A 13905-nucleotide genomic window follows, 5' to 3' on the forward strand; every position below is an offset into this window, starting at 1 on the left:
ATCAGGCCTTGTAAGCTTTGGCTTGACTCAGCCTCCGAGCGCCCCTCCCTCACCTGCCCTCCCCCCTCCCCAATTAGGCCTTGTAAGCTTTGGCTTGATTCTCAGCCTCAGAGCAGGGTCAGCTCTGGTGAGCAGCATGGGTTGTGACTGTTTGCCAAGATTAAACCAAGCTCCTGGCAAAGCCAGAAAATGCCCTTTCTCTGCCTCAACTTTCTACCCACCAACCTCACATTTTTCCCATCCATAAAGAGAGCAGGGCCATCAGCATGGGTAGCCAGCGGCTCACTTGATGCTGAACCCTTGACAGAGGCCCGAGCAGCAGCCTCTGAGTTAAAGGCTTTTCCCAGAGACCACTGGGAGGGCAACTTCAGGAAGCTTGTGAATGGGTCTGTGCTAGTTGAGCTCGTGTGGAGTGTATTATTTCAGAGGTTTGCAAAAAATCAAGCCTGCAACATGGGGTGCTGATACATGCTCATCAGCCCAGCACTCTAGACGCTAAGGCAGGAGGATGGCGGGTTGGAAGGAAGTCTGGGCTACATACCAAGACCCTGTCTCAACAAACACTACCATCATCTAAAAGGGCAGATGAAAGCCAGGTCTCTGATTCTCAGACTCAGGTGCTCTGAGTCTAAGAATTTGCATTTCTTAGCAAAGTTCTCTGCGAGGATTCTCCACCTGAGGAGAATTGACACTTTGGTTTTTCAAAGTGTGTTCTCCAGAACAGCAGCACAGGCCCTACCCTGGAAACCCACTAGGCATGCAAAGTCTCAGAACCCACCAGATCCACAAGTCTGTCCAGTGTCTGACATTCTCAGGTTAAGTCACAGCTCGGGTGTGGAGGAACACTCTAACGACCCCACGTAAACATGGAACTGGGGACAGGTGGAGAAGAACCTGTGCCTCCCAGCTGCCAGAGTGCAGTGTCTTCACAATAGTCTCCCCTGGCTCTGTCTCGGCTTCCATTGTCCCTCCTCATGCCCATCCCTACCCCACACCATGAGGGCCTAGTTAGCCTCCATTATCAAAGCCCCGACATGGTGAGAAATGTTTCCTAGGGAATTGTGCTAGGGGAGCAGACCCCGCCTGCTGGCCTGAGGCTGATAGTTATCACTTCTGTCCCCCATGGATTCTCATGTGTTTCCCCTAGCTCACTCCCCTTCTCCTTGGGGAAGGAGGGGGCAGCCTTTACTACCCTCCCGGCTTTGAGAAACCTTATCCTAGTGAGAGACCAGGAAGATAGTTTTGTCTTACTGTTATCACGCCGTGGCAGCCTTAATGAAAAGTCATTATGCATCACAGTCAAAATTAATCATTTCATAAGCTGTGTTATTTCTTCTTTGGCAAAGGAATGAGAAGTCATCTTTTCCAGCCACAAGAAAACAAACATCAGTCACCTTCTACATCCTGAACCACACAAGGCCCTCTTGTCTTCAGTGTTCTCCCCCTAATAGGAACCTGATCTAATGTTGGCTAGAAATGGCCAGGTGGGGGGTGGGGGGGACAGGGGGTGGGGGCTTTAAAAAGTAAACAGCCGTTAGCAGTTCCCTGTTAATTTCCAGCAATTCCCCACGTGATTCTCCCCTGACACCCTCCCCCACCCTCCCCACCCCCCACCCCCGCCCAAGGCCCTGGTTTACATCTGTGTTTGATTTACTTTTCCACTCACAGTTAACTAAAACCTTATTAAGCTATATAAGTCAACAATAAGATAATACTATGTGCCAGAAACTTCATGTTTAGACACCGTACTATTCCAGCTTCCCAAAGACTCGAGTGCAAAAGTAACAGTGCCAGGTAGGACTCCACTCACACATTCAGGCAAGAAGAGGCCATGGTTCTTGCCCCAAACCTCTTTTTCCTCATCACTTGGATAATCTTTGCTCTTCCCAATCTTGCAGGCCAGATTTATGGAGTTGGAAGCATTTTTAGGGCCCAAGGAATTCCAGAATTTACTCCCATATCCACAACAGACCCAACTGATAAAGATAAAGCCCTAAAGAAGACGCTATCTCCTCCTCCTCTTTGTCTTCCTCCTCTCACCAAAGCATCCATGGATTCAATAAACTTATAACACATTACCACATTCTGAACTCCAGATGAAGTTAACCTTCCATTCTTCTGGGAACTTACAAGATAGGGTCGTGGACAAATGTAGCAGCAACTATCTGCCAGGCAAATAGATGTCAAAAGAAGGTTCGTGAAGCAAAGCTGACAACAATTTCTCAGGGTGTTGACAGACAGTCCCGTGGCCAATCATTGCTGTTTAGAACATGTTTCACACCTGTTGGTTGAGCAAGAGCAACCACACTGAGAAATCAGAGGTTTCTACAGAGACCGAGTCTCAAATCATGGTCAGTTATTTCTCCTATGGCATTTTTGCTTGGGGAGACATGGGGAGTGAAGACAAGAAGTCAGCCACAGAGATACTTTTTTTGAGTAACCAAGCAAGCAGAAAAAGGAGAGGAGGACAGGACTCCAACAGGTGATGGTAAAGGCCCCTGCCTTTTGAGAGCCAGCCAACTGGCCAGCTGAGACGTACTAGCTACACATACACTAGGCAAGCAGAAGGCATATGCTTCTCAGAGTGTAGGTTTTCAAGACAGTTTACAGAGAAAAGGAGTGCTAGCTTTTAACCACTACCCCCCTCTTCCTTCCCATCTTTTCTCCCTCTTTCTACCACATTTTGTAAAACCTTTGCACCCACCACCCTCCCAGCTTTACCCATTCCTCCTCCCTCCTTCCCCAAGGCCACAAAAGGCCTCCAGACTTCAAACAGTAAAGTGCTCCTTGCCTCACCACCCAGGTTTTATAGACTGGAGGTTAGGACCCACCCTCCTGCCCCAAAGCACCCAGGATGACTTCTCATTGATTGTGAGGCCTGAATTCTGGGCCTGGGCACTGCTCCTCAGCTCTTCAACTCAAGGCTAGTGCTCTTCCACTTGAGCCACAGCACTACTTCTGGCTTTTTCTGCTTATGTGGTGCTGAGGAATCGAACCCAGAACCTCATGCATGCAAAGGCAAGCACTCTACCCTTGAGCCACTTTCCCAGCCCAACTAAAGCAATTTTATAGATGAAAATTTTTGAAACTCAACACGTTCGCATTACATCAACCTCCCCAAAGCCACAAGTGTCAAAGATATTTACTGAAACAACAGACTCGGGTCCTCCCTGAAGATTTTAGTCATCATTTCCAGGGAAGAAGCTGGTTGACTGGAAAGAGGGGTTACATGCACCTCCGGTGATTCCTAACTACAAGATAAACAAGTGAATGCAGAGATAAAGTCTTTCCATAAAGAGGCTGACCCTTGTTTAACAATTATGCCACTGTGAGCAGTGAGAAGCCATGTTTGGGGGTTGTTTTTTTGGCTGTGGAAGAGAGGGGCAAGCTAGAAACACCTGGGATTAAATAGCTTCACTCCTTTTGCCCTGGGTTGACAGACCAGGAAATAAGCCTAGGGAGGACAGGAGTTAGCGCTTGATTAGGAGAGGGAGAGAGCCAATGAGAAGTCACCCAGGGTGCTTTGGGGCAGGAGGGCGGGTCCTAAACTCCAGTCTATAAAACTTGGGTGGTGAGTCAAGGAGCACTTTACTGCTTGAAGTCTGGAGGCTGTTTGTGGCCTTGGGGAAGGAGGGAGGAGGAATGGGTGAAGCTGGGAGGGTGGTGGGTGCAAAGGTTCTACAAAATGGGGAAGAGAGAGAAAAGAACGGGAAGGGAGGGAGGGGGGTTTGTGGCCTTGGGAAAGGAGGGAGGAGGAAGGGGTGAAGCTGGGAAGGGTGGTGGGTGCAAAGGTTCTACAAAATGTGGTAGAGGGAGAAAAGAATGGGAAGGGAAAGGGGGGAGTAGCGGTTAAAAGCTAGCGCTCCTTTTTTCTGTAAACTTCCTTGAGAATCTACATGCTGAGAAGCGCATTCTTCTGCTTGCCTAATATGTGTGGCTAGTAAGTCTCACTGACTATCAAAAGGCAGGGGCCTTTACCATCACCTGTTGGAGTCCTGTCCTCTTTGTCTGCTTGCTTGGTTACTCAAAAAGTATCTTGGCATTGGTTTTTCTTAGAAAAAGTGACTACCACTCTCTTCATAGTAGAGGCAAAGCTTTAGTCTTTCGGGGAAAAAAAACTCCAGGAATGACTTCTGTCTGAGGAAGGCTTACCAATGAACCAGAATTGGCCCATGGGTCTGACAACTTGTCTTCTAGCTACTACTGGTAGGCTGAAAGTTCTTGAGTCTTCACAAATAAACTTCCTATGCAGACCTGCTCTCTCGCTGGTCACTGCCTGTGTTGAGAACAGCGCTTCTGTGTTCTAAGACTAGCTCCTCGTAATGGTGGTGCTTCTTGCTTTATCTCAAGGTCTTCTAAGCCTCTTGTCTCACTTGTCTCCAGGAATAAACTGCCCCCTCCCCCTGCCAAAAAAAAAGGGAGCAGGTGTGCTATTGCAAAAGCTAATCAGGAATGTGAACTCAATCTGGCAAAGTCTCTGAAAAGGAAATGGTAGCAACCTACGTGTTTGTCTCTCCTGCGGAAGAGAATAAGTTGCTGTGTAGAATTGGGGCAGCAGATGGTACTTAGCCTCTATGCACTCTTCTCCTGTGCGTGTTACTCAAATCCTCAAAGACTGGACTCTCTGGAACTTAGAATCGAGGCTAGATAGCTTTGGGAAGCTCTTTGCTGTTTTCCTACACAAGGGAGAGGAGCCTAGGAGTTCATACCGTCGCACAGCTTCAACTAATGTATTTTCAGTATTGTGATTAAGCCTCACCTGTGGTTATTGAGCTTTTCTCAAGCTGGAAGAGGAGGGGTTCTCTAGAAATGTCTAGAAGCTCCCCTTGAAGTTCAGGTAGAGACAAACCCAGGTACTACAGAAGGGGATCAAAAGCTGACTAGTCTGGAAGAGCCTAGATTCAAACAGACTGCAGAGTGCTCTAGAAAAGTAAATGAAGGTTTAGTATGCCCAGATCAAGGTGCACTAGGGTTGACTGTTTCAGAGAAGAGTCCACCCTTGAGAGACAGCCTCTTGTGAAAAGATGAATTTACTGGGGATGTGGCTAGCTGACCGGCCAGGGACACAGCACAGACTCGAGCTGAAACTGCAACCCTGAACAGTCCTCAATCTGGGGTTTTGAAGGGCCAAAATCATGTGGTCCAGCCTGGCCACACACAAGTGACCAATGGGATTGCAGCACACAAATGGTAGTCTCCTAGTAACTGTTTGAACTGACTTATTTTGGTTTGAATTGGTGCGCGAATTTGGCAGTTCCCCACACAAAGCAGGTGGATATTACTGGTGGGGCTTGTACGTTCCAGAAACATGTCATATGTCCCTGCATCCTTGAAGCTGGGGGTTGTTAGAGACGGCTATAGGAGGATACGCAATGTACACACTGAGGTCTACACCCTTGAAGCAGGAGGCAACCGATCACGGGGTGGGATGCACATCACATGGCAGGCGCCATTCTAATTAGGCAGGGTATGAGCTAGGGCCGAAGTCCATGTGAAATACATTTTAAGGTCTCCCTTTATGGCCTCTTTGTTTTTAATTAAGGGTCGATTTCCTCCTTACATGGACAACCCACGTGGAGTGGTTGGCCTGAGAGGAAGCCTGTGGGTGGCTCCACCTAAACAGGGAAGAGTGTAGTACCCAAGTCTCAGGACCCTCACCAAGAAGACCACCGAGTCAGACGTCCCGAAATGCAACAGCAAGGCTGCAGCTCGGGCCTCATCCTACACTCCGACACAGTGGAGCCTAGGAGGAGAGCCCAGAGCTAAAGATTTGCAGGGCTTATAAAGGAAAACAACCAGATGTTTGGATTACCACCACCACGTGTTGCTCTGCTAATTGGTGGTCTAGGTTTGCTCCCAGGATTTGCTTCTGAGGTTTACTTTAACTTTTGAATAGTTTAAACAAGCAACAAATGGTCACTGCCCCAAAAATGGAGTTAACCCCTCAGGAGCAAGAAGCTCTGAGCTTTGGGGACAGATAATAAAGGTGTGGAGTGTGCCCAGATGAAGCAGTTCTCAGCCTAGTGAGATCTCTTTAACCTTCAAGAAAGGATTCTCTAGAGATTTTATTTCAGCCTAAAGGGAGGTGGGCGTGTCTCATGACACCAAACAACAACCACCTGGTAGAAAGTGATGGTGGCTGGGGGTATGGGCTTGAGCTCAGCTGGGGTTGGCCTCTGTCACAAACACAGAGCGTCTGTGAGCTAATGATGCTTGGACACAGGGTTTAGCCTTAGGCTGGCTATACAGCACTGCTCATCACTGAAGTGTTCAGTGAACCCGAGTGGCTGGCTGTTGAGTCTTTTCTGAACTCAGGTTCTGTCATATTCATCACTTGAGCTTCTAGTGGTGACAAGTAGATCATGGGAAGTGTGTTTTACCTCCATGTAGTGTGCCCGCCTTTGTAAATCACAGGTGGTTCCGCACTTGTGTATCTTCCTAGCTTACCTGTTCAGGTAGAGTTCACATCTGAATTGCAGAAGCCTGTGTCCTGAGCGGTTACTTTGAATATTCTAAAACAACGGATGAGAAGATATTCTTTTTAGGGCCCCAAAAAGTAATGTAAAGAAATCTTCAGGGTTAGAATCTGAGCCCATCATGCCAAAAGGGGCTCCAGCTGCCTCTAAGGACTTGTCAGTCGAAGAGTGATGGTAGCTATGTCCACAGGTGCAAATTCGCTGCAGCCTTAAGCTCAGCTCCTACATGAGGCTGTCAGTCCAATAATGCAGGGCAGGAAGGCGCCCGTGAAATCCAAACATTCACTCCAGAACTCAGATGAACCTCTCGTGTCTGAGGAGAAGCGGGTCAGCTGACACTGTTTATTAGCTGAATGGGAAAGCTCCCCCCTTCTCCCCACCCCCCTCCCTGGGACCTACATGTGTGGAACCAGGTGCCACTGGGTTCTATGCCATGTGAAGTCTGAAGTTCACAGTATCAGTTGTTAAGGTCCTAAAAAGGGTCTACAGCTGCTGAGTTGCACTAGCATGAGCTCAAAAAGTTTGAGATTTCTGTCACTGTCTTTCAAATCCTTTGCTGTGTGGTGATGCTGAAGTCCTGGAGTCTTTTATTCTGTGCTCCCGTGTTGGGATGGCTCCTCTGAAATGAGTTATTGGGAGTTCTAATCACTAAAGGATAGGAGTTGAAATTTAGTTCTGGGATGACTGGGTAGTGCCTGATTGCCCTGTTAACACTGGCACGTTCAGAGGGAGGATTCCTTCAACCCAGGATCAGCTAGGTCCAGTGCTGGCATTTCCTATAGCCAGATAGAAATGTGGCAGAGGGGCATGTCCAAAGCTGTTGGCTGAGGGCAGCCAGGGAGCAGACTTCTGTTGATCTGTTGGAATCAAGTGAAACTAGACTCTTGCTTCCTGCTCTTGGCATGGAACAGAGCTTAAAGTTCTTCCCAGCACTAAGGTGCTGTCCATAAAGCAGGAAAGCTAACAAACTTACTGGCTTAGATCCTCAAAATGGAGTGTTGATCCCCTACTCACCCTGGAAACAAAGGTCAAATCTCGGGGAAGTGAAGATAACCTAGTGATAAAAGCCGACAATACCAAATGAACCACAGGACCACAGCTTCCCAGCACTACAGGTAATGAGTAGGATCGGTGACTAGTAGGAATGCTTCAAGAGAAATTGATAAAGCTTGTCTACACACAGCCTCTAGTGATTTACATTTGAAAAACTCGGAGCTAGTTTTAGACACCCCCCCCCATACATAAGCTATAAATGTGTGTATTGAGTAGAGGAAAGACACAGGATCACCATGAGAATTGGCAAGACCAATATCTACCAGCCTCCTAGATAAACCTAGAAAACACGGCCAAACATTGCCCTAGGGGTAGGTAGCCAGCCAGCTTGAGGATGCATTGTATCCACTTGGCTTTAATTTGTCTGTGGCCATTGCTCACAGCTGGCCTGGGATTTGCAGAGCCCTTTAGGATTTTCTAAAGACTTTTGTAGGACTGAGCCTTTCTCCCTTTTGCCTGAACTATCAGTACTATAACTGGTGTCTGTTGATCTTCCACACTTCTGCCTTTGCATGTAGAAAGCAGAGATTGTTTGATTTTCTCCTGAGAGCCGCTGTTGCCTTGTATTGTTAGCCTAATCTCAAGTGGTTTTTTCCCCCAGTTTTACAAGAAATCGGGTTAGACTGGCTAAGGAGGGCATGCCTCTTCAGTGACTAGGAAGTTTTCAGGAATAAATGCTCCTTTCCTGGCTGAGTTCAAAATGCTTCAAGTCTGCAGGAAGTTGCATATTTCCTTGACCTGGTCGCATGTAGCCCTCAGTCCTCTGGGGAGATGACATCGCTTCTTTATAGGTAAACTTTTGTGCTGTTATTACTGTGTTTTTAAAGAGAATGAAGTGTGGCCTGACTCCTGTCTTCAACTCAACCTGAGAATACAGGATTTTTTTTTGAGGCAGGGAGAGAAGGAAGATGCTGGGAGGATCTTAAGATTTCCCCAACCTGTCAAATTCAGGAGTGGATAGAAACTGGCTTGTGAGCAAGCATTTGACTCTTGAGCAGATGACTCTTGGTCCTGGGTTTCCACCTCAGTGCTCAGAAGGGTTTCTCACGGGGGTGAGGGGGAACCCCTTTCCTCTTCTGACAAAAAATGCCTTTTCACCATTACTCTCTAGAACTTGGAGAGTGAGCTACCTGAAAACTCACCCAAGAGCCAAAAATAAAAAAAGCCAGGCCAACAGCTGCTCAAAAGACATCCTCACTGAAATGCCACGCGCTTTTCTTGTGGCTTAGAAATAAGGCAATAGGAAGACTTGAGACTAAAAGTCTCAGACGGTGATAAGGACAACTTGTGCTTACTGCTAACAATGGAAAACTCCCATTTATAGGGATACTGTGTCAAGGCAGCCTAAGCCAGTAGCCAAACCAAACACAACGGGTTCTGTGTAGAGAGTCATGGCAAAGGGTACCACCCACCCAGGCTCTGGTATTTCTCAGCTTCTAAAACCTTTAAAACTCAAGGGATGATTTTTGCCCTCCATAGGTAAGCTGGTCTCTTGAGGCTCGCTTTGGGTCACATTCCGGGTTTAAAATGTTGGAGAAATGATGCATGTCTTCAGGTCCTTGATTTTCTTTTGCTTATGAACTCAAGTTACTACCAAAGAGTATGTGTAGTTCAACATTTCACGTAAGCTTTTGTGTGAAGAAATTGAGGTGGAGACACTATAGGCCCATGTTTCAACTTGCTTATGCATATAGTCTATAAACCCACCTCCCTAGGATCTTGCATGGGGAACACTTCTGTATTGAAGTTGATTGTAGCATGAACTTTCTCAGGAAGTGGTAACCTTATGGAAACACCTCACTTTGGTTGTGGGCTTTAGCCTCAATCATTTCCATCACCTGAGACTCCTTATATACCTGCATAAGAGGAAGTTCTACTCCTGTTAGGCCTCATTATCTGTGCTAAACTGATCTGAAGAGCACACAAAACATTTTGTGACTACTGACAATGACTTTGATGTCTTTTCCCTTCTCCAAGTCAAGGCTGGGAATTTTCCTGTTCTGTATTGCTTTGATAATTGAAAAGATTGGCTGCATTCCATCCATCTTGTCTATACCTTGTTCACATAACCATCTAGAAATGAAAATACGAAAATGACCTTCATTAAAGGTGGAATAAATTGTCCCATCAGATGGTATAAAGGACAAACACACAAGTTTCAGTAATTGCCTAAGTGGGCAGATTTGTCATATTTACATGTAAACATGAGCTCACTAGCAGTGTTTGCATGTATACGTGAGCTCAGGCAGCCCCTTGGAAATGGTGCCAGAATTCCTCCTCAAAGGTCAATGTGGGTAGAATCTGCCTGGACTTTATCAAAGGACTAATGGACATTAGTTAATGGACACTGCAAGTGTTAATGGAGTTGTAAGACCAATGAAGGAAGATGCTAAGCTCACAAAATGGAGATCAGTATCATCGCAAGAATCCAGCTCCAACTGCTATTAAAATTCTTGAGCACCAGTGGAAAAGCATCAGGCAATATAGCCATCTGAGTACAGGGGATTAAAGGGACAACATGAACTTGCTTAGCCAAGGCAATCACTTCCCTATGAAGAGATGCTACCTCTGAAGCAGATGCAAGACAAAATTCTATCAATGCAAAAGCAGATCAGAAGTGGACAGATGGGAAGGGGGCTGAAAGTCTGGGGAAAAGTCTTCAACTATAACTATACAAGGCTCTGTGACTCTCCAGTTGGAACATTAGCTTTGTTTGTAGGGTGATAAATGGATCTCCTAGTACAAGTGAGGGAAGTTCCCTAGTGGGAGAATTTTAGATCAGTAAGATGCATTTTAGTAGAAAGGTTTGGAGGCCTCTTTCAAAGAAATTTGGGAATCCTCTTTGAACTTCTCTAGATCTAAGATGCTCAGAGAGCTGGGTTTGGATAGAGAATGGCTCAAGCTCCTGTTCCCTACCCCCATATGAACATTGCTATACTCCATTACTGGCCAGACATCTGTCCTTGATGGTATGAGCCTTATTTTAGCTTTTATTCAGAATTTTCTATCTAGCCAACAATTTCTCTCTACTAGTTGGTCTGACAAAGGGAAAACTATTTCAACCTGCAAGAATAGAAAAGTGGCTGTCAGAACTAGAAAGTAACAGCAACTAGCTATATCATTTAAACATGGCTTGCAAGATTCTTCGTGAGGAATAAATCCTTTGATTGTATCTGGGCATGCTTCGGATGGCTTTCCTACAAGCTCCCTCAAATTGAATCTGCCCTGGACTTGGACATACTTAAGGTGGCTCAGCTTGAAAATCCAACTGTCTTTGTCCATTTTGTGCTACTACAATAATATATATGCTGCATAACTCAAAGAACAAAAGGCAAGTACCAGAGCACTGGCCTGTGCTGAGGCCCGTGCATTCCTAGGCAAAAGGTGAGACGTGGAAATACATCCACTCATCAGGAGTGTGCTAATGTGACGAATGCATTGGTCTGTTTGAAGAGCTGTTAGGGCTGCATGCACCTCTTGTTGCATTGGTGATTGCATTTTCAGCTCAAACTTGAAGAGGATACACTCAACCCATAGTACCAACCCTTGAGATCCCTTCTCAGGAATTCTGAACTCACAAAGGGGGTGCCCCGTGCTCTACCACAAGAGACACACCTTTTGTGTGTATTAAGTATCGTGATCCTACAGGTTCAAGATAGTAGATGACTGATGTGCCCTATAAACTTCAGTGAGATTAAGTTTTCAAGGTCAATGATAGAACCTGGTTGGGATGTGGTCGGGGGGAGGGCGGGTGTCAAGATTGATTCCTACCTGTGTTTAAAGGTTCGAATTGCATAGAATAGGGAAACTTGGGGCTACGGAAAGTATGGATGCCTACTCTAATGTAAAAGGAAAGTTTGCAGGTATGCTGTGTCTGATGGTGAAAGATGCCCAAATGCTTGTCTGCTGATAAAAGGCTGCAGAATACTAATATAACACTAAATGAGGTTAGCCTGGTTCTGGGAAGGAAATAAGGGGACTGGACTGGAAGGATGCCCTGAAGAGTGTTCGTAGTCAGCTCAACACTGGTGAGCCCCACAGGGGGCTAGGTCTTCACCTCTGCTCGCCCCATCAGTGGCAGAGATGGACTTATGTTTGGGGGGGAAGGGAGGATGAGTAAAATACGGCAAGTTCTATCTCCAAACCAAAATGAATTTCTTCACATCCCCAGACAGCTGCTGGGGAATTGAGCCAGAATACAAATGGAGAGAATGTAGAAGAGACTTCCGTGTTGGAATAAGAGACAGTGGTTGGCATTTGGGAGTGAGCTACTGGAAAAGTGGCTGTCCTCAGTGTAATTCTGTCACTAGGGGGTGTGCAGATCATTTTCTCCATGGAACACCAGCTGGGGGATTCTCTAGTTCAGCCTGATGTTTGTCTGAAGAGAGCACCCATCCTAGGGGTTAGTCTAAATGAAAGGATCAATGAAAGGATCCTTCAGGGGCAGGCACAGGAGAAAGATTATTACAAGGCTTATTAGAGGAGCCATATTTGCCCTGGAGAGAGCACATGACAGCCTCCAATATCTAGGTAGCAGCAGGGTCTGGGGGATAGGAACTGAGGTAGATGGGAGTTCAGGTGGGTCTGGGCAAAGAGGGAGGGGCAGTTATGATGAGAACTCAAAGGCAGAGAGGAGCTCAATTCTGGGTGGAGCTAAGGACCAAAGGTAGGCACAATTCTTACACTAAGACCCGCAAATCCTACTTTAGAAGCAAGTTGAAAATACTAGGTAGTCACTTACTACTTGTTCAGTAAATTATACCTTAAATCAGATATAAAAACAGCCACAAGAAAAGAGACCACACTATGAGAGGTCAAAAAAAATTTTTTTGTGGGGCCTGAACTCTGGGCCTGGGCACTGTCCCTCAGCTCTTCAGCTCAAGGCTAGTGCTCTACCACTTGAGCCACAGCACCACTTCAGCTTTTTTTTCTTATGTGGTGCTGAGGAATCAAACCCAGGGCCTCATGCATGCAAGACAAGCGCTCTATCCCTGAGCCACTTTCCGAGCCCAGGTCAAATTTTTAAGTCTTGGAGTGCTAGCAGAATGCAAGTGGTCAGTTATACAGATCTGCAGCCCCGAACAGAACTCACACCAAGCTTTTTAAAAAAAAAAAACTTTAATTCTGTTATGAACACAAATACACATCTGCCTTGATATCTTCAAGAGGGGGAGAAAAAAACAATGACGTGAAGATGGCTTTTATAAGCTTCTTTATCAACAATGAAGAGAATCACACATAGCTCAATGGCAGTACACGGGAGAAGTTGGTGCTGCTGTGTTGGTATGTCTGCTGCAGAATGCTAATAGCAGGGACCAGTCCTTTTCTCAGTCCAGGGTGTGACGGAGCCTAGTAGTTGGGAGGGAAAGACTGTATGTGAGGTCAATTTTTCTCTTCAGCTCGGACTGATTGGTGTCATAAGGTGCACTCTGGATCCTTTGTAGAAGCAAGTCACCTCGATAAACAACACCTTCCAGACAGGTAGCAGCTTCTTCGTTCTCTTCCTCTAGCTTACATAAGATACCATCCTGTAATGCAGCTGTGGACTCTTCACTGGGTAAGGAATCTATCAAAACATCAATGTCTTTTGCTGTCTGGGTAATCAGTGTAGTAAAAAGCTGAGCATATTCTTCTGTGGGGTTAGCTGGTTGGTCCTTGTTCATTGTGGATTGGATGTTATTAAATGAAGCAGGCGGACTACACTGTTGCAACACGCCAATGGCATTACAAAAATGATCTGCAAGCACGTTCACCGCGTCTTGGAGCTGTGTGAGATGGTCTTCCATGTTCCCACACACCACAGGAGCTGGAGATGCACCCACCTTTTAAAGACAAAGCTCACCTGTTGGGTGGAGACCAAGCCTCAGCAAAGCATTCTACATAAACACAGCACAAGGAACAGAACTACCCTGGACCTAAACACACTGTATCCACATATTCCCCTGGGTAGAGCCAGGACTGAGGATGACCTATCTCACCTTTAAACCTTGGAGCGGGGTGGATTAATCCCCCACCTCCTGACTAGGCTTCAGGATGTCTGGGAAACAACAGCCCTTTCTCCCTCCCCGCACCCCCCCCAGCACCTGGTCAGGCACTGGGATGGCTGTGACTCAGTTTCCCCACTACCTTCTCCACTGCTGTTTACATAAGTCAAATCAATTGACTTCCTCACTTCATCTCCAACTGCTTTTTTTAAAGTGAAAATATTTGCTTTTATTAAAAATTATTCACATCTCTACATAGGAGAATTAGCTTTGAATTGCAAATAGCATTTATGACAAAAGACAATTTAAAACTAGCTTTATTGTCTCCAAAAACTTTTTTCCTTAAAATAGAAGCTTCTGGAAAGCAGAGAAACAGCAAAGTTTTTTTAATG

General features: G+C 46.1%; 1 pseudogene; it reads right to left on the bottom strand.

Moving 5' to 3' along the window:
- Window positions 1-13106: 13106 nt before the first annotated feature.
- Window positions 13107-13315, bottom strand: LOC138822516 (mediator of RNA polymerase II transcription subunit 21 pseudogene; annotated as a pseudogene).
- Window positions 13316-13905: the final 590 nt, after the last annotated feature.

The sequence above is a fragment of the Dipodomys merriami genome, unplaced genomic scaffold, assembly GCF_024711535.1.
Source record: "Dipodomys merriami isolate MVZ:Mamm:240054 unplaced genomic scaffold, mDipMer1.0.p SCAF_1116, whole genome shotgun sequence".
Taxonomy (NCBI): Eukaryota; Metazoa; Chordata; class Mammalia; order Rodentia; family Heteromyidae; genus Dipodomys; species Dipodomys merriami.